This window comes from Capricornis sumatraensis, chromosome 14, assembly GCF_032405125.1.
Source record: "Capricornis sumatraensis isolate serow.1 chromosome 14, serow.2, whole genome shotgun sequence".
NCBI classification, from domain to species: domain Eukaryota; kingdom Metazoa; phylum Chordata; class Mammalia; order Artiodactyla; family Bovidae; genus Capricornis; species Capricornis sumatraensis.
The window spans coordinates 44,266,253-44,293,056 of NC_091082.1; the positions used below are offsets into that span (position 1 = coordinate 44,266,253).

Here is a 26,804-nt window from a genome sequence, read left to right on the forward strand (position 1 = left end):
TTTGAGGTGATATTCTAAATGTTCAAAAATAGACTGTGGTAATGGTTGCACATATGTGTAAATATACTAAAAACTATTGGACTATACATTTTAAAACAAGTAAGTTGAATTGTATGTGAAACTATATCTCAATAGTGCTGTTAAAAAAGCATATGTATATAATTTAGTTTTTACAAACTTCACAAAAAGATTTTTTTCCTCTCCCCCTCTCCCTCTTTTTTCAATCTCTCTAAAAATTAATTTACCACACAGCCTATCTGGGTTATTACTTTTTTAAAAGATGTCCTTTCATTGTCTTTGTTTTGATTATGCAAAGTGTGACAGATAATAGCAATTAAAAATGGCTAAATATAAATATTTAAAGCTAAATAATCCATTTATTTTCTTCCTTATTTCTCAAACATAATGCCATTACACTCTTTAAACCTTGGCCAGTATCGTACAGTAAGGATGCAAAATATGATTGAGTAGCAATAATCATGATAATCTCCCTAACTCTGATGACAATAATAATGCTATCTATTAATAATGTCAATTAAGTGTTCACTATGCTAGGGAGTTTACATGAATAATCTCATTTATACTTTACAATAATAATCCCAAGAGGTAGATATCATTATCCCAATTTCACAGGTGAAGAAATTAAAATTTTGAGAGGTTACCTACCTGGACCAAGAGCAACTGGTGTAGGTGGAATGTGCACTCAGATAACAGAACTCAAGATCTTAACCACCTTGATATACTTCTTGGATAATATTATATATACAAATAAAAATCATGTAACACATTTCTGAGAGTTGCAATTTTTAAACCTGCAAATTATGTCTCCAAGCCACGTAAAGGAAAAGATCTAATTCACCAAAAGTTCAACAAAAATAAAAATTTCACAGTTGGAAGGAGCACCGTAAATCATTTAGTTTGATGACAACTTCACGGAAGTAATAAAACTGAGGATTTGGGGACTTTGTTTAATGCTTACAAAATAAGGTAATCTCAATAGTGATGCTTTTCCTATGGTTAAGACTAATTTAAAACTCATTCATTCATTCACTTATTCATTAAGCCATTTTTCATCTCAGTCAACAACTGTATATTAAATGTCAGCTACATGCTAGGTTACAGACCCTAGAAAATCAAAGAGGAATATGACAGTTCTAGTTCTCAAGGAAATGGCAACCCACTCCAGTGTTCTTGCCTGGAGAATCCCAGGGACAGGGGAGCTTGGTGGGCTGCCGTCTATGGGGTCTCACAGAGTCGGACACGACTGAAGCAACTTAGCAGCAGCAGTTCTCAAGGGGATCACAGTCTGGGAGGGAGGTGGTCTTAAGTAATACATGTAAACTAGTATCTATAACATAATGTGATAAGCAACAACGAATATACATGGTAGGGAATTATGAGTCTGTTGGAAACGTTAGGGAAACCTTCACCAAGAAAATCATTAAGAGATAAATTGTTCTTTTCCAGGAAGAAGGTAGAGAAATTTAACATGGAATGGTCAGACATTGCAAGTACTTTAGAACTGATTGGAACAAAGCCACTGAAAGTGGGAGACTGTTATTAGCATGTCTTTATTCTGATGTTCTGACATCTGGGCTTTATAGACCCTGGAAAGTCCAACCAGTCCATAGCATCCCCCCCCAACTCCCACCCCATACACACCCTCTTCTCCTCTCTCTATCGGGCATTTATACTCCTGGGCAATATTTCCCTGCCTTTATCACCCTAGGGCCAGGTACCAGACAACTTAGAACAGCCTCCTACACTCCAAAATTCACTAAAGTTATAAAACCAGCAATCCTAAGGCTGCTTACGTGACCTTCCACAGAAGTCACAATAGATTTGCCCACACTCCCTACTGCCATCCCACTTCTGCTTCTTGACTAACTCTGGTGCTTTCCGCCATGGCTCTGTGTGGGATGGCACGCCCCTTCCTCTTCAGAACTGCAAATACATTTCCAGTAGCAACCTGTCTCCTGATCTGCAGACTTTACCATAAATGAATAATAATAAAACCTACATTTTAAAACAGAGATATAGTAAGTTCTACTTAGAAAGGGCTAAGATAGTATATGGCCTTGTCTGTCTCACTGAGGCATTTTAAACTACTCAGCAAACACTGGAAGCAAAAGAATGGTTTCAAGAAGGAGCATACCATGATGAGAATGACATTAAAAAAGAAAATTACTCAGGTCGCAGTGTGCTTACTGAAGTGGAGGGAAGTCATTCTGAATGTAAGGAAACTAGGCAGAAAATTATTGCATAAATTAGGAAGTGGAGAAAATCTTGAGACTTTTTTTTTCTGTTCCTGCACTGTTTCATCTATCCCCCACACAGAAACTAGAGATACTGTCAAAACACATCAGGTCATGTCCTCTGCTCAGACTTGTCAATGGGCCTCTATTTTACTCAGCGTAAAAGCCAAAGTCCTTTCAGTGGCAGGCACTGCTCCCACACAGTCTTTGTTCCCATCCCTTCCCACCTCCTGCTGTGCTCCCCATATGGTCATTCTGCTCCAGCCACACTGTGCCCCTAGCTTCTTCAAGCACACCAGGCTCTGCAATTCTGGAAGTGGCTATTCCCTTGACTGAGATTGCTAAATGACTCTTACTTTCTTCAAGTCTATATTCAGTGTTACAGTCTTCCCTGTCCATTCCCTTTTAAAACTGCAAATTCCCTCACTTCCTGGAGAATCCTATTTCCTTCCCTGCTTGATTTTTCTCCCATAGCACATACCATCATTGGCCATACTTAACATTTTACTTATTTATTCTGCTCATGGCTTGACTGGTGGCTCAGACAGTAGAGAATCTGGATGCAACACAGGAGTCCTGGGTTCAATCCCTGGGTTGAGAAGATCCCCTGGAGAAGGAAATGGCTACCCACTCTAGTATTCTTGCCTGGAGAATTCCATGGACAGAGGAGCTTGGTGGGCTACAGTCCACCAAAGAATGCAAAGAGTCAGACACAACTGAGCAACTTTCACTTTCACTTTTCATTCTGTTCATGATCTGTCTCCCTCCATCAGTATGTCATCTCTACAAGGACAAGGTTCATTGCTTGTTCTATTCATTGCCGTATCTCCATAATCCGCTCAGTACATAATGGGTACATGAGTTCATCTAAATATCTATATAGAAGTTGGTGCGAGTGTGAAAAGAATGAACAGTAAGAATGGGTTATAAGTCTTAAAAGTTCTCGTAAGGAAGAAGAGAATTCATGGTGGGCAAAGAAATAAAACGGAAGAAGCTGCCTTGGGTACCCTTTGTCTTCTAACTCCAGGTCTTATGGTTTATCCTTATTTAACCCTGCATATCTTCTTCTAAAACAATAGTTTTTCATTTTTTTGTTATTCTTGGGTCCTCTTTTGGCAGCCTGATGAAATCTAAAAACCATTCCCACAGCAATGTTTTTAAATGCATAAAACATATAGGATTACAAAGGAAAGTATTTTGAAATACAACTATCAAAGTATTTTAAGCTGTAATATAAAAATATAATTTGCAAATTACTAAGATCTAGCAGCTGATCTAATAACTCCTATATTTTTTAAATGGCAATGGCTGTAAATAATATTTTACAACCTCTACAACTATAATGTGACACAAAAATATTTGTCATTTCTAATGATTGCAAAGTCAAGGTATAGCTACTACAGTGGTTTACTGCTTGTATTCCCAGGAATTCTTTCATTCAGAGATTAGTGAAAGTAAGTACATGATTTTTTGTTTTGCATCTAAGTTCAGACTCCTGATTCTGTTCCCCAAAACCTTAGGGGTCTGTAGAAAACAGGATAAGAATTCCTCCTCTAGGATCAATCTCAGGCAATATTCAAAGGGAAAGGAGAGGATCAAAACTAAGTACCCTTCAATACATACAATGGAATGCTACTCAGCCATAAAAAAATAATGAAATGATGCCATTTGCAGCAATATGGATGGATCTAGAAATTACCATAGTAAGTCAGAAAGACAAATTACCATATGATATCACTTATATGTGGAATCTAAAATATGACATCAATGAATTTATCTATGAAACAGAAACAGACTCACATAGAGAACAGACTTGCAGTTGCCAAGGCGAGGGGGAGAATGGGGAAAGGATGGATTGGGAGCTAGGGGTTAGCAGATGAAAGCTACTGGAAAAAAACATTTTTCCAGGGAACTATATTCATTATCCTCAGATAAACCATAATGGCAAAGAATATGAAAAGGAATGTGTATATACATGTATAAACTGAATCACTTTGCTGTACAGCAGAAATTCACACTACATTGTAAATCAACTATACTTAAGTAAAGTTTAAAATAAAATAGAAACTAAGTAACTTTCTGTTCCCTCAGCATCAGAAAGTGGAAGACAAAAAACAAACAGAAGTAAAACAAAACTATTTTTCAAAATTCCTTTAACTGTAGATAATCTTTTTCATTTAATACTTAGAGACTAGACCTAAAAATGCAAGTATTTTTGAATGTTAGAATATCAAGATGAATGAATTTCACTAATAGGACAAATGGTTACTTTCTAACACTGATGAGAAATTCAAAAGCACTAAAGACTCAAAATCAGTGCACAGATCCATGGCAGGGTGAAGGGAGTATGCTGGGATGAGTCAATAGGAAGAAAGAAGATAAATTTGAAATTTAGATTTATACCACCCTGTTTATCTTTCTCTCTTCCCTAAAAAGTAAAAGCTATGTTTCAAAATTCTTTGTTCTCTTCACAGTCCCTGCAGGCAGCTTAGCAAGAATTATGGTTTGGGATTCTTCTTATCCTGACTGTCATCTCTAGCTTTTGGCAACAAAGTTGGAAAATACTTCATACCAGATGCCCTTTTTGGAGATTCACAATTCATGTTAGCATTAAAAATATTCTAGAGTCCTGTAATAGACAAATTTGTTTAATGTCATTTAATCCAGTATTTCTTAACCTTTTTGCTTGTTTTTTTCCCAGTTGTTAGAAATGTATTAATTTTTCTTCCAGTTTTATTGGGATATAATGAACATGTAGCACTGTACAAGTTTAAGGTGGTCAGCATAATGGATTTGACTTATATCTGGAAACTACCACAATAAGGTTAGTGACCTTCGGTCTTCTCATGTAGATACAAAAATTTTTTAAAAATAGAAAAAAAAATTTTTTTCCTTGTGAAAACTCAGGATTCATGGCTCTTAACCTTGATACCTAACTTACAGCAGTGTTAGTTATATTTGTCATGTTGTACATTACATTCCTAGTACTTATTTATCTTATAACTGGAAGCTCGGACCTTTTGAACGCCTTTAATCCTAATCCTCCTCTCTCATGTGATCTCTTTTTCTATGAATTTGTTTTTAAAGAATAATCCACCTGCAATACTAAGTTAGTTCCTGGTATACAGCATAGTGGTTCAATATTTCCATACATTTCAAAATGATCACCATAGTAAGGCTAGTTATCATGTCACCCTACAAAGATATTACATAATTACTGACTATAGTCACACGGTGCATTTTATACCCATGATTCATTCATTCTGTAACTAGAACTTTGTCCCTCTTAATGTCCTTCACCTATTTCTGTCTTCCCCAACCCTGTTCTCCCCTCTGGCAACCACCTGTTTGTTCTCTCTCTCTCTATGGCTCTGTTTTGCTGTGTTTGTCCATTTGATGTGCTTTTTCAGATTCCATATATGAGTGAATTCATACAGCATTTGTCTTTTTCTGCCTGATTTCACTTAGCACAACACCCTTAGGTCCGCCCATGACTTAGCACAACACACTCTAGGCCCACTCGTGCTGTTGCAAATGGCAAGATTTCTTTTTTTCTTTTTAAAGGCTAATATTACATAGTGTATGTGGTCCATATCCATTCACCTATTGATGAGCATTTAAGGTTGCTTCCATATCTTGACTATTGTAAATAATGCCATTCTGAACATGGGGTGCATGGATATATCTTTTCAAATTAGTGTTTCGGTATTTTTCAATTTATTTGATCACAAACTTTTTTCCATTTGATACATATGTCTATCATAGCCACTAGAAGACTTTATTGCAGTTACTGGTTGTGCAGGGACTGCCTTCTACAAGGACACAAATTCCTTTGGCTCAGGGAAAATGTGTTGTTCATCTTTTTCATTGTCAATCTAGACACCTAGATGGTATGTAAACGTTGCTTAATGGCTGGTGGGTTGACTGTTTGAATCACAAATCAGAGAGATAAAAAGAAATGCTTTGAGCCAAGTTCACTGTCTGTACTACCTCTACAACTTAAAAGGAGCCTTCAGAAGCCTGATGAAGTGAGGTTAACAGCAGGAAAGGAAAACAAAGGATAAATGGCTGTTATCAGTAAACTTTTTCCTGAAAGTTTACATACACAGTTAAACTAAAGTAACAGTACTATCCTAGTTAAGAAAAGGAAGACATATTTCTATTCTATTCATTTCCACAGCTTTGAAATTAGAAAGATTATATCATTGATGATTTAATCAGCACCTCATTTGCATTTCATGCAAGATTAAATGTGACATCTCAGGAAGTGTCACATTTCCTAGCAGTACATTATGGTAATTAATAGGAAGGCTTAAAGGCCAAAAGTGGGATCAATCCCAAAGCATTTATAAATGTAACCTTAAATGGCTTGGATCACATTTATAGGAGATAGTAAATTAGAAAATAGATATTCATAGAGTTACAGGTTTAAGGAAAAAAGTATTAGTAGTTGTATTTCAACTCTTTAAGATTTTAAAGAATTTTTTTTCACAGTCTATTTGTTTTTGGATCCTAATCAACTAATTCCACCCACTTCTGAATCCCCAGTGCAGAACTAACAAGAAAACAACATATGCTGATTACAACAGGATAATACATAGCATTTTTGTTTTTACAAAACCTGATTACAAAAAATATCAAAATTAAAACTAACATTGAAGGAGCTGAATGAGGGTCCATTATGACCAGACTACTTTCTTTAAGGAGTCAATAACCTTACCAAGGGATTCCAAATACTCAAAAAGCTGATAGATGCCCAAATAACAGTCTTGTTTAAAGACCGTTTAAACAGTCTTGTTTAAACTCAAGACTGAATGCTTTCTTTCCATTCCTATCTCTAACTTTTTTGAGAGTAAAGTTATTTATGTGTACCTAAAATTTAAACTGATAGCTCAGGAAGAACATTTAAATGATGAATATGGTTAAATAGGCTTTGGTGTTTTAATCTGTTTCTGTATCTCTTCTAAATAGTGATTCAGATGTGTATATACACATCTGTACACCTGAAACACATTATTAATGAACTTTAAAATTTAAGAATAAATAGAGATTCTTCTATCACAAATTTCTTTATAGTAAACTACCGAACTCTTCATGCCCATATCCAAATCATCGAGTTCTACAAGTTCTCCTTTCCAATACTATATTCAAAATCTCCCACTCTCACCATCTAATGCTGGTTATGAGTCCAGGGTCTCAAAATTTCCAATGTGAATTATTTTATCCTGCTCCAAACAATTTTCCACACGGTAGTCAGAACGGTATTTTAAAAATACAAATTTGATCATATTGACCCCTTATTTAAGCTTTTCCATAGAATTTCCCATTGTACTTGAATAGGCACAAACTAGTTAATGTGGCCTTTATAACCTGCCTAAACTATCTCTTCAGTCACTCTGTAGGCAACCCTCCTCTTCACACTCTAAGCATGAATCAAACTGAACCTCCCTGAATTCCTAGAATATGCAAGATTCTCCCCAGATTTAGGGCCACCACATGTGGCTGTTCACTATCCTTCAAATTTGGATAAATGAGAATCTTTCAGGAATCTCTCTACTTTGACTAAGCTTTCTATTATAAGCTCTTGCACAAGGATCACACTCTGTTATAGTTTCTAACATAGCTCTAATATATACTCATAGTCAACTGCTTAATAACCATATTCCTCATTAGACTATCAGCTCCACATTGACAAAGCTAACATCTATCATCCCACTACTAAATACCACTCACATACACACTGTATACTATAATTTTAGTTAAATGAAGCAAAGTAAAATGTCAATCCAACAAAAATGTAGGTAAAAGGTAAAAATCTCTTAAAGTGAAATTTATCTCTAGTATAGATAGGAACAGCCAACTGATGTGAACAGCCGACTCATTAGAAAAGACCCTGGTGCTGGGAAAGATTGAAGGCAAAAGGAGAAGGGGGTAATGGAGACTGAGATGGTTGGATGGCATTACCAATTCAATGGACATGAATTTGGGCAAACTCCAGGAGATGGTGAGGGACAGGGAAGCCTGGTGTGCTGCAGTCCATGGGGTCACAGAGTTGGACATAACTTGGTGACTGAACAACAGCAACAACATACCCTAAATCTATACCACATTCAATCTCTAGAAGTTTTACTCACAATGGATACTTTCCTGTATTCTCCATGCCACTAGTAGATAGATATTAATAGATAGATCTATATCTATAAAACATGAACCTATACTCTGTATAAGTTTGCATTATTTTTTTAAGATTCCACATATAAGTGAGATTATATGGTATTTGTCTTTTTCTGACTTATTTCATTTAGCATAATGCCCTCAAAATCCATCTGTTTTGTCATAAATGATAGGGTTTCCTTCTTTTTATGCCTGAATAATATTCCATTGTGTCCACATACCACATTTTCTTTATCCATTAATCAAGGGGCATTTAGATTGTTTCCACATCTTCAGTTCAGTTCAATCACTCAGTTGTGTCTGACTCTTTGTGACCTCATGGTCTGCAGCACGTCAGGCTTCCCTGTCCATCACCAACACTCAGAGCCTACACAAATTCATGTATATCACATCGGTGATACCATCCAACCATCTCATCCTCTGTTGTCCCCTTCTCCTCCCACCTTCAATCTTTCCCAGCATCAGGGTCTTTTCCATGAGTCGGTTCTACGCAGAAGATGGCCAAGGTATTGGAGTAACAGCTTCAGCATCAGTCCTTCCAAAGAATATTCAGGACTGCTTTCCTTCAGGATTGACTGGTTGGATCTCCTTGCAGTCCAAAGGACTCTCAACAGTCTTCTCCAACAACATAGTTCAAAAGCATCAATTCTTTGGTGCTCAGCTTTCTTTATAGTCCAACTCTCACATCCATACATAACTACTGGAAAGACTATAGCTTTGACTAGATGGACCTTTGTTGGTAAAGTAATATCTCTGCTTTTTAATATGCTATCTAGGCTGGTCATAGCTTTTCTTCCAAGGAGCAAGGGTCTTTTAATTTCATGGCTGCTGTCACCATCTGCAGTGATTTTGGAGCCCAAAAAAATAAAGTCTGTCACTGTCTCCATTGTTTCCCCATCTATTTGCCACAAAGTGATGGAACCAGCCATGATCTTAGTTTTCTGAATGTTGAGATTTAAGCCAACTTTTTCACTCTCCTCTTTCACTTTCATCAAGAGGCTCTTTAGTTCTTCACTTTCTGCCATAACGGTGGTGTCGTCTGTGTATCTGAGCTTACTGATATTTCTCCCAGCAATCTTGAATTCAGCCTGTGCTTCACCCAGCCCGGCATTTTGCATGATGTACTCTGCTGCTGCTGCTGCTGCTGCTGCTAAGTCGCTTCAGTCATGTCCAACTCTGTGCTACCCCATAGACGGCAGCTCACCAGGCTTCCCCATCCCTGGAATTCTCCAGGCAAGAACACTGGAGTGGGCTGCCATGTACTCTGCATATAAGTTAAATAAGCAGGGTGACAATATACAGCCTTGACATACTCCTTTCCCGATTTGGAACCAGTCTGTTGTTCCTTGTACAGTTCTAACTGTTGCTTCTTGACCTGCATACAGATTTCTCATGTCGCAGGTCTGGTGGTCTCGTTTTCTCATCTCTTTAAGAATTTTCCACAGTTCATTGTGATCCACAGAGTAAAAGGCTTTGCATAGTCAATAAAGCAGTAGTAGATGTTTTTCTGGAATTCTCTTGCTTTTTCCATGATCCAGCAGGTGTTGGCAACTTGATCTCTGGTTTCTCTGCCTTTTCTAAAACCAGCTTGAATATCTGGAAGTTCACAGCACACATACTGTTGAAGCCTGGCTTGGAGAATTTTGAGCATTACTTTGCTAGTGTGTGCGATGAGTGCAATTATGCAGTAGTTTGAGCATTCGTTGGCATTGCCTTTCTTTGGGATTGGAATGATAACTGACCTTTTCCAGTCCTGTGGCCACTGCTGAGTTTTCCAGATTTGCTGGCATATTGAGTACAGCACTTTCACAGCATCATCTTTTAGGATTTGAAATAGCTCAAGTAGAATTCCATCACCTCCACTAGCTTTGCTTGTAGTGATGCTTCCATGTCTTGGCCATTGTAAATGATGCTTCAGTGAACATGGGGATGTGGATATGTTTACAAGTTAGCGTCTTTGTTTCCTTTGGAAATACACCCTGAAGTAGAATTGCTGGACCACATGGTAGTTCTATTTTTAACTTCTTGAGGACCATCCATACTGTTTTTCATAGTGGCTGCAGAAATTAATACTCCCTCCAAGGTGCACAAGAGTACACTTTTCTCTATGTCCTTGCCAACACTTGATATTTCTTATCTTTTGATAATAGCCATTCTGGCATGTATAAGGTAACATCTCATTGCTTTAATTTGTATTTCCCTGATAATTACTGATGTTGAACACTTATTTCATGTACCTGTTGCTATCTTCATGGCTTTTTGGAAAAATGTCTTAATCTTCTGCCTGTTTTTTTATCAGAGTTTTTTTTGAGCTACTGAATTGCATGTGTTCTTTACATATTTTGTATAACCCTTCTAAAATATCATTTTCAATATCACAAAATATATTTTTTTCTGTCAAATAAGAGTGTACTCTAAATATAATGTGCCAAAGCAAGAATTATAATGCTACTATACAATAACAGACTTTCCCAGTTAGGTTATAATCACAAATAAAATGGGAAAAAGAGGGAGGCTGGGGGAAGAAGTTCCATGATCAGAGGACAGTGTGATACCCCCAGAGAATCACACACTGAATAGTTCTCAGCCAGCTAAGCTCGCCCCATCACTCTCCCCTACTGCTTTGGCTTAGTTCTCCAGGCCTCTCTGAGGCTTCCCCTTTGCCTCCAAGCCGACTTTGAGAAGTTTAGACTCAATTCAGCTCACAGACTTTATTTCTTTCTACCCCGGCCTATTTACCATCTGTTGTCCAGATAATCAGTCTTTTAAGATCAGGGAGTATATCTCTTGTTTTCTTTTTCTTTTTTTAAATGCAACAGCTTATCATAGTATAATGTATTAGAAGACTGCATGAGATGGCTCAATTACCATATTTGATGGACTTACAATGCAGAATGCTAGAGAAACATTTGAATATATTTTTTAAAAAAAACTTCTGGAAAAGAATTAACTATAAATAGAATGAATACTAAATAAATTTCCCTAATTGTCCAAAGAGATCTAGATGATTGTTTAGACCTCACCAATAGAGACCCATCTTGTTCAGACAGAAGTGTGAGCCTAAATGATTTCAGTAGTTTGCCAACAGAACTGTCTCATAAAAATGGCAAAATCTTCTTGAAAGAAAAGATACATAAACACACTGGAAACTCTGTTAACTAAGGTCCAGTTGACAGACTGTCTGGATTAGCCAATGCTATACACTCATTCTCTTTGTAATACACATTGATTGGTGGTATGAACACACCGACATCCCAGTAGTAAGCTACACTCTATTAGTGTATCTCTCAAAGACCTGTACAGTCAGTCCTACTTATCATCTGAGAACTTCAAATGCAAATTATGAGATAAGATAATGTTAGTCCTCATTAGATTTTGAAAGCTGGGAGACAAAACAAGCACAGATTTGGAAATATGCTGGAAGCAAGTTGGTTTAAGGAAGAGCTTATATGTGAGATTAGAATTAAACTAGGCAGATGCCCTAGAAAAAAGTCTCAATATCATTCTCCATCATTATTCCTTTAAAAAAGATTGGCAGTTCCTTTTTCAAAGTATCCTGAGCCTCAGCCTGGTGGTGAAGGGGACAGCCTAATTTGAAAACAAGACTATAGACCCTGCGGTGACTCCTCCAAGTCCCTTGGTGCCCTTATTCATTTGGAAAAACCCAAAGCTTTTATGTGATTTTTTTTCTTTTTGCTACTTCAAAGAATGAAAAGAAGTCCAAGTTAAATTATCTCAAGTACCTTAAAGAGCCTTTGACTAGGATAGAAGACCCCAGGGCATTAGAAATGGCTTTCTTTCTAGGACTATTTTATTTGAAGAGAAAGAAGTCTTCCTAACTTTCTCCAGGACCATGTTAACAGAGAGGTAGTGTTTATTTTGTTGTATAAAGAAGATAGGGCTTCCCAGGTGGCTCAGTGGTAAAGAACCCACCTGCCAGTGCAGGGGATGTGGGTTTGATCCTCTGGGTTGCGAGGATCCTCTGGAAGAGGAAATGGCAACCCATTCAGTATTCTTGACTGAAAAATCCCAAGGACAGAGTAGCCTGGTAAGGCTACAGTCCATGTGGTCCAAAAGAGTTGGACACAAGTGAGCACACACACATAAAGAAGACAGGATTAATATCAAACTGGAACAAAGAGATAACTTATTTTTTCCCAAGGTTGAGGAATACTGGCTTAGGGCCTTATTTTGAGCTTTAGAAAGTAGAAGCACAACTGGAAAGCAAAGAGGAAGTTATTTCCAAAGGTAGGTTGAGGCATTAGCCCAAAGAAATGACAATATTGACCAGAGTCCTGGGATATCTACATAAAGAATCTTAGTGCTTATTGCCTGTAATAATAATGATAATCACATTGCTAGTGAATTCTTGGAAGTAGAATGGGGAATGAGAAATTTAACTGAGAGAGGCATATTCCAGTTAAGTAGAATAGTAGGGTAAGTTTCACTGAGAAGGTTATATTTGAGTGGAGACTTGAAGAAGGTGAGGGAGTAAGTCATGTGACTCCCTGGGGGAACAGCATTCCAGGCAGAAAAGATAACCAGAATAAATGCCTGAGCATAAGAGCATCCCGATCCAGGGGTCATGTGCTTGGCCTACAGTGGGAAGATCCCCTGGAGAAGGGAACAGCAACCCACTCCAGTATTCTTGCCTGGAGAATCCCAGGGACAGAGGAGCCTAGCAGGCTACAGCCACTGGGTCACAAAGAGTTGGATACGACTAACCAACAGAGCACACAGTGACCTCTCTCATATCATGTTGATTGTATTACAAGAAGGACACTCAGCCATTTGCCACAGATAATGTTGCTTCTTTAAAGATCTGCAATAAAATAACTAAAAATAACAAAGACTCAAAATTCAGTGTGATTTGATATTGGTGGTGCTGGTGGTGAAGAATCCACCTGCCAACACAGGAGATGCAAGAGACCTGGGTTTGATCCCTGGGGGCCCTGATCCCCTGAAAATCCCATGGAGAAGGAAACGGTACCCACTCCAGTACTCTCCTGTGCCTGGGAAATCCCATGGAGAGAGGAGCCTGGCATGCTTCAGTTCATAGGGTCGCAAAGAGTCAGACATGACTGAGCAATTGAGCACTACTAAAGAAGTATCAGCAGAGAGGGGGCCAGTGTGGTTTATCCAAATTTCAAAAACCTGGCCATGGATCTTCTAATGCAACTATGTTCATAAAAACATATGAGGGACTTCCCTGGTGGTCCAGTGGCTAAGACTCTGTGCTCCCAATGCAGAGGACCTGGGTTAGGGAACTAGATCCCACATGCCATAACTCAGACCAGGCACAGTCAAATAAATAGGAAAAACAGCAACAACAACAACAACACACATGAGAAGATTCAATACCATAAAGCTCTTTGCCATCACTGAACCAGAGATGTTATGTCTATGGGTCTTTCCCTAAGAGGAACCTCCTACTCAATGTTGTAGGCTTTGGAATTAGAGTTCAAATCTGGGAGTTCAAGTCTTTCACTTAATTTCAAGTCTTTCACCTAATGTGTGACATTAGGCCAGACACTGACATCCTCTCAGGACCTCAGTTTCCTCATCTGTATGTTGGAATAAATCATAATATTCTCATGGGATTGCTGGGAGAATTAAATAATTAAATGGATTTTAGCACAGGGTTTGGCAAATATAAATGCTTAATAAACAATAGATAGTATCTATCACCTAAGTGTCCTCTTTAGAAAGTCATACCTGTTTAAATGGCCCAATTAAAGATTTTAAGTATGGCAAAACTGGCAATTTCAGATCTTCTAATAAAGGAACTAGACTGATATATGGTATAAAGAAAATATATTTCTAATAACTGAGGGAACTTGCCAGTACCAATGCACGTAATATTGCTGTTCCCAAAAAGGAATTTTATTTTACGAGTCTCTTCATTTACTTAGGTGAATCAGCAAAGAAAGAAATGGAGGCTCAATCAAAAGTAACTTATAAGACCTTCAGGTTGCTAAAGGGTATCCGATAGGAGATGAGAATGAAAATGATATAAAAGACACAAGAGGTTAAAAGCTGCAAATACAGAAATTATGAAATAATAAAAATAGCAAGGAAAGTAAGCTAAAAACAATATAAACAATAAACATCTAAAAATAATTACATAGTTCATAAAACTATAGGATCTAGCACAAAAACCTAGAGGGCTAAAAAGATAGAGCAGGTAACACCATACATTTTTTAGATTCCTTGTACTTAGAAACAAAGCAAGTCATCTACACCAGTGAACTCTAAGAGAACTTTCTGTGACAAAACAAACGTTCTATAGTCTAGGCTATCCAATATGGAGGCCCTGACCACATGTGGTTATTAAGAACTTGAAATGTGGTAGTGTGACTGAGTACAATTTTCAATTTTATTTAATTATTATTAAATGTAGATAGCCACCTGTGGCTAGTTGATGACTACTCTACTGGACAACACATCTGTAGACAGAAGCAGCTTCCACAGCCTATCTTCAGGGCTCAAAGGAGACCCCTTCCTCGACTGCAGCCCTTTATTAACTGTGGCCCCTTGGCAGCCTTCACATATTTCTACCTAATGAGCACAAAGAAACATGAGAGCACCACCACAAACTTGGGGTTGAAATGATTTTCCTTCCTCAGTCTTTGACTCATCTAGAAGAGGGAAAAGTCTTCCACATGTACTCGACATGATACAACATGGACCCTAAAGAAATCCTGTAGCAGAAGAAAAACCGTGTTAAAATGACTCAGTGTTATGTCTAGGGCTCCTCACTCTCCCTGTTCTAACCCTTTAGAGGTCAATGACATTTCTGTTGTGCTTTCATAGTGCCATCTGGTGACTATCTTAGCTATTCATACTTACTACTGTTTTAAGCTTTTATTTATTTAAATTTTGACTGAGCTGAATCTTCGTTGCTACACCCAGGCTTTCTCTAATTGCGGTGCACGGGCTTCCTTGAGGTGGCTTTCTCTTGTTGCAGAGCATGGGCTCTAGGGCGTGTGAGCTTCAGGAGTGGTGGTGCCTGGGCTTAGTTGTCCCACAGCATGTGGGATCTTCCTGGACAAGGATCGAAACCATGTCCCCTGCATTCGCAGATGAATTCTTAACCACTGGACCACCAGGGAAGTCCTCATTTATACTTTTTAAATGTCTGCTTTATTTGTCGCTTAACCCATCCCCACAGAAAACTGCTTGAGATCAGATACTATATTATCCATGAGTGTATTCCCAATGTACATTCCAATGCATTTTAAATATTAATTAATACTTGTTATAAGAATAAACTGAATATACTATGTTTTCTCAAAATCTTTCATTCTTTCCTTAACGCATTTATGGCCTGGCTTTCATTCTCAATATTCCATTGTAATTACTTTTACCACTTTGATCAGACTTCCCAATACACCAAGTTGGATACTTTTCAAACTCTCCTCTCTCCACTCCAAAGTCCGTATGTACGAAAATGAAATTCAACATTTCCTCTCAAATTGGTTTCTCTTCCTATATTTACTAGTTTAATTAATAGTACTACATATAATCCAAGTTGCCTAAGATAAAATAATTTTTTAAAGCTAGGCATCATCCTGGATATTTCTTCGTGTATCACGCTCAACTGATACCAACCACTGTGGATTCTACAGTCCTCTTTAGCATCTTTCAATCTGCCCTCTCTGCTCTGAGTACAGTGCCACTACTTTAGGTTAGCCCTTCACCACTTCTCATCTACATTTTCATAGGATGTAAAATAAATAAATAAAAAATGGAAACCTCACTTAAATATAGTTGGGAAACAGAAGAGGGAGCTCTCATGCCCTTTGAAGATGACAGAGCCCCAAAGGCAGACTCTTCCTCATTCCTGGCAAGGATTCGGGATTAATGAAAGGATTAATGAAAAGCCATGGACTCTTTGCTTATTGCCCTCCCACCTTTCTTTTCCGCTCTTTAAATGTATTCTCTTTTCTTTGCCATGTGGGGATCTGCACATGGCTTACCTTGGTTGCAGACTCAAAACTATAATTTTCTGCTGATCCTGAATAAAACTGTCTTTGCTAGAGAGACAGCTGGCAGTCTATTTGTTTCAGGTCAACAAGGACCTTCTCTCTGCTTTTAATCAAGCTGCTCTATAATGGGTCTTCCACACTACCATAATAATAATTTCTCTAAAAATGCAAAAATGATCAGATAATTGCTCTGCTGAAAACTCACTAACTCCTCCCCCTTTCTCATCTCTAGGCCTCTGGAATGAAATCCCAACTCTTTAGCATAACTTACAAAGCCTTTTCTAATGTGGCCCTTGCCTAACGCCCACTGCATGGTCTAAAGAAACACGCGGTTAGAACTCTTAAAAGTACCTGAGAGAAACAAGCACAAGGGAATTAAAACAACGCATTATAATACTTTATTGTTTGTATTTTGACCCAGTGTAGCACTCCAATCTCAGTTAGACTATGGGAGAAGGTCCTTTATTCATAAGTAAGGTCTGCTGGAATGGTCTAGATTTGCACTATTCAATATGGTAGCCACTAGCCACATATGTCTATTAAGTATATGATATGTGGCTAGTTCGAATTGAGATGTGCTCTTAGTATAAAATAAATGAAAAATTTTAAAGACAATAAAAAAGAACAGGTGTAGCTTCTTACCCAAGATCCAGACTTCTGAAGGAAGTAACAGTGAAGGCAGAAGGAAGGAGCCTTGATCTCCTATTAGAAGTCAGTTCGAATCATGATATCAAACCTACTATGATAAATAGGATCTCTTCTTGGCCTAGGCAAAGTTTATTGTCTTTAAATCACTACAACAGTCTACAAGATCTACCTCAGTTCTTATCTCACTGGCTTTATCTCCCACCTACTCATTCCCCCAAGTTCTAGGATTGCCCCAAGCAACCTCCTCTCCTAGAGCTTACACCTTGGCTGTTTCCTCTGCCTATGACATTCTTCACATAGCAATAGGCATGGCTGGCTCTTTTCTCTTCCTTCTTTCATCCTTTTCTTATGACTCCAATTTAAAGCAGAATCCTGTGTATATATCCTTGCTCTAGTTCCCTTTTCTTGCTTCATTTTTATCCATGTGAAATTACTGTGCACTCTATTTTTTATTTGGCTATGGTCTGTCTTCAACTCAAATGTAACCCCAGTGCTTTGTGAGGAGACTACATGAGCTCTCTCCGTATCACAGACACAAACACAGTTGTTTTATACACTGATAAATCCATAGTACATAGAACAGTGCATGGCACCTAGTAGGCATTCAATTATTCATGGAAGAATGAATGAAAGAAAAGTATCTAAGAATCCCCATCAGTCAGCTTTTCTTTCCTCAGTCACCTTCCTGGGGCCTGACTGCAAAACAGGAAATTTTTTTTAAGATAAAAATAATTCATTCTGACAGAAGATGAGATGGTTGGATGGCATTCCTGACTCGACGGACATGAGTCTGAGTGAGCTCCAGGACTGTTGATGTATAGGGAAGCCTGACATCCTGCAGTCCATGGGGTTGAACAGAGTCAAACACAACTGAGCTACTGAACTGAACTGAACTGAATGCATTTTTAAAATTTATTTATTTTAATTGGAGGTTAATTTGGGAGGAGCTACCCCATGTCTGAAGTCAGGGACGGCGGCCAAGAGGAGCAACCCCATGTCCAAGGAGCAGTGGCTACACGGGCACAGGAGGGCCAAGAGGAGCTACTCCACTTTCAAGGTCAGGAGGGGCTGCAGTGAAGAGATACCCCTCGTCCAAGGTAAGGAACAGCGGCTGTGCTTTGCTGGAGAAGCCGTGAAGAGATACCCCACGTCCAAAGTAAGAGAAACCCAAGTCAGATGGTAGGTGTTGTGAGAGAGAATCAGAAGGCAGACACACTGAAACCATACTCACAGAAAACTAGTCAATCTAATCACATGGACCACAGCCTTGTCTAACTCAATGAAATTAAACCATGCCATGTGGGGCCACCCAAGATGGGCAGTCATGGTGGAGACATCTGACAGAATGTGGTCCACTGGAGAAGGGAATGGCAAACCACTTCAGTATTCTTGCCTTGAGAACCCCATGAACAGTAGGAAAAGGCAAAATGAAAGGATACTGAAAGAGGAACTCACCAGGTCAGTAGGTGCCCAACACACTACTGGAGATCAGTGGAGAAATAAATCCAGAAAGAATCAAGGGATGGAGCCAAAGCATGTGGATGTGACGTGATAAAAGCAAGGTCCGATGCTGTAAAGAGCACTATTGCATAGGAACCTGGAATGTCAGGTCCATGAATCAAGGCAAATTGGAAGTGGTCAAACAAGAGATGGCTAGAGTGAATGTTGACATTCTAGGAATCAGTGAACTAAAATGGACTGGAATGGGTGAATTTAATTCAGATAACCATTATATCTACTACTGCGGGCAGGAATCCCTCAGAAGAAATGGAGTAGCCATCATGATCAACAAAAGAGTCCAAAATGCAGTACTTGGATGCAATCTCAAAAACGACAGAATGATTTCTGTTCATTTCCAAGGCAAACCATTCAATATCATAGTAATCCAAGTCTATGCCCCAACCAGTAATGCTGAAGAAGCTGAAGTTGAACGGTTCTGTGAAGACCTACAAGACCTTTTAGAATTAACACCCAAAAAAGATGTCCTTTGCATTATAGGGAACTGGAATGCAAAAGTAGGAAGTCAAGAAACACCTGGAGTAACAGGCAAATTTGGCATTGGAAAGCAGAATGAAGCAGGGCAAAGACTAATAGAGTTTTGCCAAGAGAAAGCACTGGTCATAGCAAATACCCTCTTCCAACAACACAAAAGAAGACTCTACACATGGACATCACCAGATGGTCAACACCAAAATCAGACTGATTATATTCTTTGCAGCCAAAGAGGAAGAAGCTCTATACAGTCAACAAAAACAAGACCAGGAGCTGACTGTGGCTCAGATCATGAACTCCTTATTACCAAATTCAGACTGAAATTGAAGAAAGTAGGGGAAACTGCTAGACCATTCAGGTATGACCTAAATCAAATCCCTTATGATTATACAGTGGAAGTGAGAAATAGATTTAAGGGATTAGATCTGACAGATAGAGTGCCTGATGAACAGAGGTTCGTGACATTGTACAAGAGACAGGGATCAAGACCATCCCCATGGAAAAGAAATGCAAAAAAGTAACATGGCTGCCTGGGGAGGCCTTACAAATAGCTGTGAAGAGAAGAGAAGTGAAAAGCAAAGGAGAAAAGCAAAGATATAAGCATCTGAATGCAGAGTTCCAAAGAATAGCAAGAAGAGATAAGAAAGCCTTCTTCTGTGATCAATGCAAAGAAATAGAGGAATACAACAAAATGGGAAAGACTAGAGATCTCTTCAAGAAAATTAGAGATACCAAGGGAACATTTCACGCAAAGATAAGCTCAATAAAGGACAGAAATGGTATGGACCTAACAGAAGCAGAAGATATTAAGAAGAGGTGGCAAGAATACACAGAAGAACTGTACAAAAAAGATCTTCACGACCCAGATAATCACGATGGTGTGATCACTCATCTAGAGCCAAATATCCTGGAATGTGAAAGTCAAGTGGGCCTGAGGAAGCATCACTATGAACAAAGCTAGTGGAGGTGGTGGAATTCCAGTTGAGCTATTTCGAATCCTGAAAGATGATGCTGTGAAAGTGCTGCACTCAATATGCCAGCAAATTTGGAAAACTCAGCAGTGGCCACAGGACTGGAAAAGGTCAGTTTTCATTCCAATCCCAAAGAAAGGCAATGCCAAAGAATGCTCAAACTACCGCACAACTGCACTCATCTCTACACTAGTAAAGTAATGATTAAAATTCTCCAAGCCAGGCATCAGCAATATGTGAACCATGAACTTCCAGATGTGCAAGCTGGTTTTAGAAAAGGCAGAGGAACCAGAGATCAAATTGCCAATATCCGCCGGATCATGAAAAAAGCAAGAGAGTTCCAGAAAAACATCTATCTCTGCCTTATTGTCTATGCCAAAGCCTTTGACTGTGTGGATCATAATAAACTGTGGAAAATTCTGAAAGAGATGGGAATACCAGGCCACCTGACCTGCCTCTTGAGAAACCTATATGCAGGTCAGGAAGGAACAGTTAGAACTGGACATGGAACAACAGACTGGTTCCAAATAGGAAAAGGAGTACATCAAGGCTGTATATTGTCACCCTGCTTATTTAACTTCTATGCAGGGTACATCATGAGAAATGCTGGACTGGAAGAAGCACAAGCTGGAATCAAGATTGCCAGGAGAAATATCAATAACCTCAGATGTGCAGATGACACCACCCTTATGGCAGAAAGTGAAGAGGAACTAAAACGCCTCTTGATGAAAGTAAAAGAGGAGTGAAAAAGTTGGCTTAAAGCTCAACATTCAGAAAATGAAGATCATGGCATCCGGTCCCATCACTTCATGCAAATTAGATGGGGAAACAGTGGAAACAGTATCAGACTTTATTTTTTGGGGCTCCAAAATCACTGCAGATGGTGACTGCAGCCATGAAATTGAAAGATGCTTACTCCTTGGAAGAAAAGTTATGACCAACCTAGATAGCATATTAAAGGTCCGTCTAGTCAAGGCTATGGTTTTCCCAGTAGTCATGTATGGGTGTGAGAATTGGACTGTGAAGAAGGCTGAGCGCTGAAGAATTGATGCTTTTGAACTGCGGTATTGGAGAAGACTCTTGAGAGTCCCTTGGACTGCAAGGAGATCCAACCAGTCCATTCTAAAGGAGATCAGTCCTGGGTGTTCTTTGGAAAGAATGATGCTAAAGCTGAAACTCGAGTACTCTGGCCACCTCATGCGAAGAGTTGACTCATTGGAAAAGACTCTGATGCTGGGAGGGATTGGGGGCAGGAGGAGAAGGGGACGACCGAGGATGAGATGGCTAGATGGCATCACTGACTTGATGGACATGAGTTTGAGTGAACTCCGGGAGTCGAAGATGGGCAGGGAGGCCTGGCATGTTGCAATTCATGGGGTCGCAAAGAGTCGGATACGACTGAGCAACTGAACTTAACTGAATTACTTTACAATATTGTAGTGGTTTTTGCCATACATTGACATGAATCAGCCATGGGTTTACATGTGTCCCCATCCTGAATACCACCCCCCCCACCTCCTTCCTCATCCCATCCCTCTGGGTCATCCCAGTGTACCAGCCCTTTTAAAAGGAGGGGAAAAAAAGGGAAAACCTTGGCAGTGATAATGTATTCTTTAAGAGTAGTAATTTGCATCTCAATGTGGCTGAATTTGCCAGATATGATTAGAGACCTTGTTGTGTTAAGGGAAAGAGGAAGCCTAAGCCCAACAAACACAGCTAGTGGAGGTGATGAAATTCCAGGTGAGCTATTTCAAATCCTAAAAGATGATGCTATGAAAGTGCTGCACTCAATATGCCAGCAAATCTGGAAAACTCAGCAGTGGCCACAGGACTGGAAAAAGTCAGTTTTCATTCCAATCCCAAGGAGCAGCAATGCCAGAGAATGCTCAAACTACTGCACAGCTGCACTCATCTCTCATGTTACTAAAGTAATGCTCAAAATTCTCCACGTCAGGCTTCAACAGTACGTGAACCGTGAAATTCCAGATGTTCAAGCTAGTTGTAGAAACGGCAGAGGAACCAGAGATCAAATTGACAACATCCACTGGATCATTTAAAAAGCAAGAAAGTTCCAGAAAAACATCTACTTCTGCTTTATTGACTATGCCAAAGCCTTTGACTCTGTGGATCACAATGAACTGTGGAAAATTCTTAAAGAATTGGGAATACCAGACCACCTGAACTGCCTCCTGAGAAATATGTATGGAGGTCAAGAAGCAACAGTTAGAACTGGACATGGAACAATAGACTGGATCCAAATCGGGAAAGGAGTACATCAAGGCAGTATACTGTCACCATGCTTATTTAACTTATATGCAAAATACATCGTGTGAAAGTCCAGGCTGGATAAAGCACAAGCTGGAAGCAAGACTACCGGGAGAAATATCAGTAAGCTCAGATACACAGATGATACCACCGTTATTGTGAAGAAGGACTAAAGAGCCTCTTGATGAAAGTGAAAGAGGAGAGTGAAAAAGTTGGCTTAAAACTCAACATTCAAAAAACTAACCTTACTGCATCTGGTCCATCACTTCATAGCAAAAAGATGGGTAAAGAAAGGAACCAGTGATAGAGTTTATTTTGGGGGGCTCCAAAATACTGCAGATGGTGACTGCAGCAATGAAATTAAAAGCTGGTTGCTCCTTGGAAGAAAAGCTATGAAAAACCTAGACAGTGTAGTAAAAAGCAGAAACATTAGTTTACAGACAAAGGGCTGCCTAATCAAAGCTATGGTTTTCCAGTAGTCGTGTATGGATGTGAGAGGTGGACCATATAGAAGGCTGAGAACCAAAGAATTGATGCTTGAACTGTGGTGTTGGAAAAGACTCTTGGGAGCCACTTGGACTGCAAAGGAGATCAAACCAGTGAATCCTGAAGGAAATCGGCCCTGAATATTCATTGGAAGGACTGATGCCAAAACTCTAATACTTTGGCCACATGATGAGAAAAGTCAACTCATTAGATAAGACCCTGATGCTGGGAAATATTAAAGGTAGGAAGAGAAGGGGATGACAGAGGATGAGATGATTGTATAGCATCACTCACTCAATGGACATGAGTTTGAACAAACTCTGGGAGATGGTGAAGTACTTCAAAGCCTGGTATGCTACAGTCCAGGGGTTGCAAAGGGTCAGACACAACTTAGCAACTCAACAACAACAACAAAGACACACAGAGCAAACTGGTGGTTGCCAGAAGGGGTGGAAGTTGTGTGAAATAAGTGAAGAGGATTAAGAGGTACAAAACTTCACTTACATAATAAATAAATCATGATCATGGTGAAGGTATAGATATACAATCATAAGGAACAGATCAAAAATAATACAATTATTTTAGATGGGGACAGATGGTTATTACATTTAACATGGTGATAATTTCATAATATATGCAAATGTCAGTGATTGCAAATGTAATGATTAATGATGTACATAATATGTAAAACAACTATATTCCAGCATTTTTTAAAAGCATTGAGTATGGCTATGGAGGAAAACTGAGAAAATTGATAGTTGAGCTCTGAGGCTAGGTGTTGGGTGAATCCTTCACATGGATGTTATGGTAAGCATTTGGATGAAGAATATAATCAGGATTTCCAAGTCTTCAGTTAATAAAGGAATGTGACCAGAAAGTCAACAGATCATAGAACCAACAACTTTCAAGCATTTCTCTCCCAAGTTTCAACAACTTGCCACACATTCATGCTAAAAGAGCTGCCTTTCAAAATATGACACTTCTACTTTGATCATGAAATCAACCACTAGATAACAGGTAGAATATCCCTCTGAAAAATAAAATGAATGCAAAACTTCATTAAAATGCGAAGAGCTACTTTTACTTTCTGTATATGAAAATGACACAACAGAATCTGGTGATGGGGTTAAAGGTTTCAAAGGAAGAAAGCAGATAAGGATAATTCAGATTCCCTGAAATAAGATCATTTACATCAAGTATTTAACAAAAACATTTTTCATAAAAGACAGCATAGGTATGTTAGGTTATTTTTGCTTGTCATACTTACTAGTCCAAGGACAAATATATTTTGCATGATTTTTCCAGACAATTTACTACTTCTTTGGTGATTCTTTCAGGTTGCTAATGGCTCAGCAGGAAAACTGCCAAGCTACTCAACAGTGAAATTCTTCAACAGGTGCAATGAAAACCTCTTCCAGAGGCACATCTGGAACAGATTTCCTGCCTAAGTGAATGTATTTCTCCAGGTGATTGTGTGGTGAGTGAATACTTCTTGAATTGCAAAGAAATCTGTTGTGATAATTGTACCACTCTATGTAGTAGCGACTAACATTTCCCAAGCACCCTTCTCAGTAGAATATGTAAATACACCAAAATATGTATATATTTTAATAGATTATTTAAATGTACTCTTATTCATCCACATATTGCATTTATCAAACTTTAATTTCTTTTGTTTACTTTTTGTCCCCTCCCTCTTGAACCCCCCTCCCATCTTCTACCCCATCCCAATTTGTTACTTTTATATGGCAAATAAATGTAAGTGGAAAGTCTAATACTTCCCCTCACAATGAACTGTCTTGTGCACCACCCTCTCTCTGGAGACCACATCTGGACAGACTGGAAGAAATTCCATTCATATATGTTTTCTTCAAGTTATGAGACCATAGAGAGGCAGAATCTCTGCCAACAGCAAATATTAATGATGAAATAAGTCAATATACAACACCTAAGAGTTGACCCTTGGACAACAAGGATTTCCACTGCTCACATCCACTAATATACAGATTTTTCTCAATAGTAAATGTCTGTCTAGTTAAAGCTATGGCTTTTCCAGTAGTCATGTATGGATGTGAGAGTTGGACTATAAAGAAAGCTGAGCACTGAAGAACTGATGCTTTTGAACTGTGATGTTGGAGAAGACTCTTGAGAGTCCCTTGGACTGCAAGAAGATCTAACCAGTCAATCCTAAAGGAAATCAGTCCTGAATATTCATTGGAAGGACTGATGCTGAAGCTGAAACTCCAAAACTCTGGCCACTGGATGCGAAGAAGTGACTCATTTGAAAAGACCCTGATGCTGGGAAAGATTGAAGGTGGGAGGAGAAGGGAATGACAGAGGATAAGACGGTTGAATGGCATCACTGATGCGATGGACATGAGTTTGAGTAGGCTCCGAGAGATGGTGATGGACAGAGAAGCCTGGTGTGCCACAGTGCATGGGGTCACAAAACGTTGGACACGGCTGAGTGACTGAACTGATAGTACTAGACAACTTGCAGTTGGTTGAATCCCTGCATTCAGAACATGGATATAGAGGAATCACAGATATGGAGGGCTGACTTTATGTTAAACACAGATTTTTGACTGCTCGGAGGGTTGGTGCCCCTCCACTCATTGTCCAAAAGTCAGCGGTATAGTCATAAACTGATCTAATGGTCACTGTTGTGCTGAATCTTCTTTTGAATCAACTTGAAAAGTAGTTCTATATTTTAGAAAAGAATAAAGAAAAAAAGGAGCCACTTTGTAGATAAAATACATTTAAATAAACAACTAGTACAAGTCCTTAATATAGCCAGTCTGTTCATTAATTCATCAAATATTAATTCCATGGTCATTATGTACCTGGCATTCTTCCAAGTACTAATTAGACTGACGTGTATTATAACCAAGGTTCTCACTTCATATATGGGAATTACTAAGCAGTGAAGAAATATGTAAATTATTTTAACATAATACATGAATAGATTAGGGCTTCCCTGGTGGCTCAGACAGTAAAGAAACTACCTGCAATGCAGGTGACCTGGGTATGATCCCTAGATCGGGAAGATCCCCTAGAGAATGGAATAGCTACCCACTCCAGTATTTCAATATGTCAGCAAATTTAGAAAACTCAGCAGTGGCCACAGAACTGGAAGAGGTCAGTTTTCATTCCAATTCCAAAGAAGGGCAGTGCCCAAGATTGTTCAAACCACCAGGCAGTTGCACTCATTCCCCATGCTAGTAAGGTTATGCTCAAAATTCTTCAAGCTAAGTTTCAATAGTATGCGAAGCAAGAATTTCCAGATGTACAGGCTAGATTTAGAAAAGGCAGAGGAACCAGAGATCAAATTGCTAACATTTGCTGGATCACAGAAAAAGCAAGGGAATTTCAGAAAAAAACATCTACTTCTGCCTCACTGACTATGCCTTTGACTGTGTGGATCACAACAAACTGTGGAAAATTCTTAAAGAGATGGGAATACCAAACCACCGTACCTGCTTCCTGAGAAACCTGTATGCAGATCAAGAAGCAACAGTTAGAAACAGACATGGAACAGGCTGGTTCCAAATTGGGAAAGGAGTACGTCAAGGCTGTATACTGTCACCCTGCTTACTTAACTTATATGCAGAGTACATCATGTGAAATGCTGGGTAAATGAATCATAAGCTGGAATCAAGATTGGTGGGAGAGATATCAACAACTTCATATATGCATATGATACCACTTTAATGGCAGAAAGTGAAGAGGACCTATAAGAGCCTCTTGATGAGAATGAAAGAGGAGAGTGAAAACCTGCCTTGAAACTCAGTACTCAAAAAACTAAGATTATGGCATCTGGTCCATCACTTCATGGCAAATAGAAGGGTAAACAGTAGAAGCAGTAACAGATTTTATTTTCTTGGGCTCCAAAATCACTGAAGACAGTGACTGCAGCCATGAAATTATAACATGCTTATTCCTCGGAAGGAAAGCTATAATAAACCTAGACAGTGTATTAGAAAGCAAAGACATTCAGTTTATAGACAAAGGTTCATATAGTCAAA

General features: G+C 38.9%; 1 protein-coding gene across 2 annotated transcripts in view; it reads right to left on the minus strand.

Annotated features, from left to right (window-relative positions):
• Positions 1-26,804, minus strand: part of NME7 (NME/NM23 family member 7) — a 242,786-nt gene that overhangs the window by 93,853 nt on the left and 122,129 nt on the right. The window lies entirely within an intron of this gene.